Genomic DNA, 5,454 nt, shown 5'->3' on the forward strand with positions numbered 1-5,454 from the left:
GCTTTTGGTTTTCTGTCCCAACCTGACTTTTTGCCTAGACACCTCATTTATTCCTACTACCATTAGACACAGAATGAGCAAAAGCTGCTGTGAGAAATCCTCTTATGTAATCACAAAGGGAATAAGTAGCACTTGTGTCGAAGAGGTTAATCAGAGATTGGTTTGTCATCTACTGTACATTATCCCAGATGGCAAATGTTGGATGAGACATCACATATAAAGAGTTTATTTTTTATATTGAGAATAATCTTGGTGATCTTTCCTTTTTTACCTCTCAAAAATCTTTGCTTCTCTCTCTCTCTCTCTCTCTCTCTCTCTCTCTCTCTCTCTCTCTCTCTCTCTCTCTCTCGCTCTCGCGCTCTCTCGCTCTCTCTCTCTCTGGCTCTCTCGCTCTCTCGCTCTCGCTCTCTCGCTCGCTCTCTCTCGCTCGCTCTCTCTCGCTCGCTCGCTCGCTCGCTCGCACTTACATGTATGCTTTAGTAGATTAAAATCAAAATGCATTTTTATAAAAATTAACATAATAATGTTTTTATTTAGTTATTTAATAAATCAGTGACAAAAGAACATATTTTACATTGCAATCGTAATGTACTTTCAAGTGGGTTAATAAATGTTTTCGGAATCGAAACATACTGCTTGAGAGGGACAAAAAATATGTTTTTGAAGGTATAACCTTAAATTGAAATTTTTTTACTGCCATCCCACACTGTAAAAAAAGTCAGTAAAATATACAGCAAAACACCGTCAAATTCCAACGGTAATGGAGCGTAAAACCAAAAACTTATTTTTACTGTATTAAATAGATTGAATAACCGTTAATTGTGAGACTGGATAAAACTGTGTTTTTTACTGTAATAAAATGTTGAAATTATAAATATTTTCTGTGAAAACAAATAAATATGCATACATTTTACAATTAAATATTGTAATGTTGAAAATGTCTGAAAACCTTACATTTTACGGTATTATTTGAGTAAAACTACATCTTTTGGGGTTGTGCACATTGGAATTCACAGTTTAAATCTGTAGATTTTTAAGCAAACAAAAACATTAATTTTTACAGTAGCAATATGTTAAAAAATAGGTTCCACCGTAATAATACAACCAGTAAATACCATTAAAAAAAGCAAATATCAGCAGTAAAAGACAATAAAATTGATAGTATGTTTTATTTTAAAATTCAGATACTGATATACAGATTAATTTACCATTCACCCCCAATTTTGGCAAGTGCTGCATACATGACCCAAAATAAAAAGGTTGCTGCTCATAAGTCATTCTGAATAGACACATAACCAACATATATTTTAGATAATTAATGATTATTTCTCCAAATATGCGCTCTATTGGACTAAGAGCCCTGGCAGATTCTGTTTATTAAATGTATTTGAGCACAAATAAACCGGAGAAGACGAGAATGAATGTTGTGTGAGTTTTGATTTCTATTCAAAATAACGAACGTTACAGATTAATTATTTTGCACTCTTGGCATACATTAATAAATCAATGTCACTGCAAACCAGTTTAATCATAAAGAGTGGTCAAATATCGAAGCTGGAGTCTTAAAACTTTCTTGTGATGCTGATTCTGTCCAGATCAAGTAAGAGTGTGATGTTTTGACGAGCAATGCATTTTGAAGAACAGTAATCCAGCATCACCAGTGATCCTATGACGGGCAAGGGGTTAAAAGTTAGGCCTGCAGTAGGCTATATCATTGTTAACCTTCTGATAAAAAAATCAACAGCAAAAGAAGATGTTTAAAATAAAGTTCATGGTTGTGAATAAAATGTATTTCAATAATCTTTTTTTATTATTATTTTAAAACAACTTTATGTTATTTTCACGCCATATTATCAGACCACCTTAAGTGGTTCCGCCTTAAATTTGGAGTTTGTGTGATCGCTGTTGATTGGCAGCTAAACTGCTGGTAAACTGTGTACAGACGTTGTACGTTCGAATTGCAGATAATTTATTTTTCTGGTAGTAATATTGTGCAGTATGAGCGAACAATTTCACCAAAAAAAAACGGGAAGCAAGGCAAGACGTGGCTGCAGCAGACGTGACTTCTGATCAAACCTCCTCCTAAAAAAAACTTTTTTTTGTCTGTGTTTTTCACAGCTAATTTTTTTTCTCCTAAAGAAACAAAGAGCGACATTAAATTGCGGGATGACATCACCTGAAAATGACCAATAGCGCGGCGCGCTGCTGAGCTGTGTGCAGACCGCTCTTTTTTCTTGCAGGAGACTTGTTGGCTTCGCTAACGGACGCAGTTTGAACTCGTAGCTATTCGCGCCATTTTTAGCTGCTTTCACAGCAACAGCATCTTCGGAATTTGTAGACATCCTGGCAGCTTACAATTAATTCAAGATGAGGTGAGTAACGTTACATGCGACTTCAAGTTATCTCTGTTATAAAAACCCACCAGCCCAGCTTTTATAGGTCATTTTAGGAGTTAGTTTTTTATGAGTAAGGTTGTGAGTTGAGTTAGCATTACTGTTGATTAGCTTCTGTGTTTGGCGTGCTTAATTTGCTAGGGAGGAATTACCCAAGTACATGTAGATATGTTAACCTGTAATGTCTGTGGTAGTTCAGTCATCAAGGGGCTACGTGCTTCATTGTAAACTGCATCGGAATGAGCCACGTTGTTTATTTCGGTGTATTGAAGCAGACTGCAAGCAGACATACACCAGGTATGGCGCGTTTAAGGCTCATTTTTACCGAAGACACTCGGCCCCTAACGTTACCCATGTCACTGGTGTGGCGGTTTACATGTGCAATGGCGATGTGTGAACGTCAGTGTCAAAACTCTAAAGAGTTAATAGCTCATCTGAAGAGCCATATTGTGGAAGGACACGTGGTCACTTGTCCAGTAAGAGGATGCCTCTAAATCGTATTTTGTCTTTATTATGATTAAAAAGGTTTGTTTTGTTCCTGCCCTTTTCAGACACTGAATTTGAGCAGAAACCATAAGGATACTCAAAGGACCTGTGACTCTTCGGAAATGGTGAGAGTTCAGGTTACATATATATATATATTTTTTTTCTTCTTCATTAAATTCATTTTCCTTTGTCCCTTTACAATATTGCTGTTTTGTTTTTGTAAACGGCATCAAATGAGAGTGACAGGTGAAACAGTTTCAAGACAATGGCAGGAAAAGCATGCTGAAGTTGAATCAAACCTTGGCTGGAAATATTTGGTATGTGTTTTACCGTAAATCAAATTGTTGAAAAACATTCAGCTACACTGCAACACAGGGAAACTTGTTTTGCACTTATTTTCTTGTTAATTAAATTTCTTGTCTCATTATTTTTGTCAGTTATTATTATTTATGGTGTATGCCCTTTTTGTTTTCTTTCTAAATGCAGAAGGGGTCTAGCCAGTCAACAATGAAAGCTTCGTTGCCCCCCTGTGAGTCTTCTGGAAGAAATTATTGTGCCTGTACTCTTTGGTTTCCCTTAACATCACACCCTGTTTATACGAGGCTCTTCAATTAAGTCTGCACCCAAAGATTCAATAAGAGGTAAGCAGTGGTATTATTCAAGTTTTGCAAAAGAAAGATGGACAGGAGACACTAATCTTAATTAGCCGAGCTCAGGTTCATGTCCAGGTGAGCAGTTTCATACGATGAAGGAAACTGATGCTATAAAATGTAGATTGAATGATAGGTCTCATCACCATGCATTCAGTCATTAACTTCAAGTTCTATGATAAATCAATAGGAAATTTAAATACAATGTTTTCCAACAAATTATGATTGTGATTAGGGCTGCGTTGTCAATGTATTTTACATAAGTAGATTTAAGAACTGCATACTTTACACCTAAGAAATAATTTATCATTAGATCTGTTTTTGACAGCACGTTTCATTTCTGTGCATTTTGCTCAAGCACTGATCAAACTTTTGAAACTTTGTCCATTTTTTGCTGCAGAGGGGATCCTGCCAGTCCAAAGTGAACTCCTGATGGACATTGAAGTACTCCTGCAGAGCTTGTTTCTTCGACACCATGCGCATTAGAAACTCCACTGAGTGCTTTCCTTCACCAACGCAGGACCCAGTGACTAATTATTGTTGATCGGTCAGGGGCAGGTCATTTTTTGTTTCATGTTTATTAATTCCTCCATGGATTACCAGCCATATATATGGACACATGCTGTATTCTCAAGATCTATGCTGTTTGGTAGGAATAGAGAAAATGATATGTCTGTTTTCAAATGGTATGTCAAATTTTCTCATTGTTTATCAGTAATATTCACTACCTTAGTTATATATGAGCATCTTTAGATTTTTCTATATTTAGCGGTTGCAAATGTAAAATGTACGGTAAACTCATATTGTACTGTATTTTTAGCGGTAAAATACCGGCAGCTGTGGTTGCCAGGAATTTACCGTAAAATGTATCTCGTCAAAATAAAATCCTGTAATTTGTTATACAATTTCACTGTGTGTTTTACTGTCAAAGGTTTTAATAAGGCTTAACATATTTCTGTTATTTGTACAGTTATTTACCATAATAGGGTCTATCATATTACAGTTAAATTAACAACAAATTACTGTAAATATTATTATATTAGAACTTTTTTTACTGCAAATATCCGTAAAAAGCTATGGAAAGTTGCATTTTTTACATAAAATTACCGTATAATTGACAAATATATTTGTTTTTTTCTACCATGATTTTGGTAAAAACAATACGTTGTCTACTGTAAAATTTAGGGTTACAAAACCAGTATACCGTATTGTCTTTTACAGATTCCACATTTTTTTCACGGTATATTCCTGGCAACCACAGCTGCCGGTATTTTACCGTAAATTTGACAGGTTTTTTGTAACAGTGCAGATGCAAATTTCTCTAGTCTCTTGATACTTGTTTTTTAAATTGAAACAATATGTTTCAGAGAGAAAATAACATGTGTGTCTCATGACTAGTTGTCATATGCGTTTCGTCACAAGAACAAGATACAGATTTGAAGCATTGGTCGTATTTAAATTATATATAAAGCTTATCTCAGATCTTGACTAAATTAACTCAAAATACATTTTTTTCTCAAAATGTATTGTTTCATGTTAGAGGACATTTTATTAACCCACTGGAGTCATTTCGCTGAATAATTTTTTATGATGACAATTTATCATAGAATTATTAACTTGCGTTTAGCTGAAGAAAGTACGTCGTATAGACCACCAGTAGTCCAGAATTACTTCCGGTTTAATTTTTTATTTATTTAATATTTGTAATCTTACATATATAATAAAATCTTAAAGATATTCGTTTAACATTTTGAGTTGGTTAAAATTTCGTTCAAACATTTGTGTGGTGTTAAAAAACTGAAACAGGATGTTCTTGGTGACCAGCGTTGTTTACGTATTCTGAAGTCAAAAGGGTGAGTAAACAATGAATTTTATTTTATTTTTGGGTCATCTACCTGCATGCGGCTCTCAAAATGTGATTTATA

General features: G+C 34.8%; 1 long non-coding RNA gene across 1 annotated transcript; it reads left to right on the forward strand.

Annotated features, from left to right (window-relative positions):
* Nucleotides 1-3,125: 3,125 nt before the first annotated feature.
* Nucleotides 3,126-4,427, forward strand: LOC306907994. Its single transcript, XR_013787962.1, has 3 exons — nt 3,126-3,196; nt 3,366-3,520; nt 3,930-4,427. It is a non-coding gene; the product is annotated as an uncharacterized lncRNA (long non-coding RNA).
* The last annotated feature ends 1,027 nt before the right edge of the window (nt 4,428-5,454 follow it).

This window comes from Barbatula barbatula (assembly GCF_947034865.1).
Source record: "Barbatula barbatula genome assembly, chromosome: 18".
In the NCBI taxonomy this organism is placed as follows: Eukaryota; Metazoa; Chordata; class Actinopteri; order Cypriniformes; family Nemacheilidae; genus Barbatula; species Barbatula barbatula.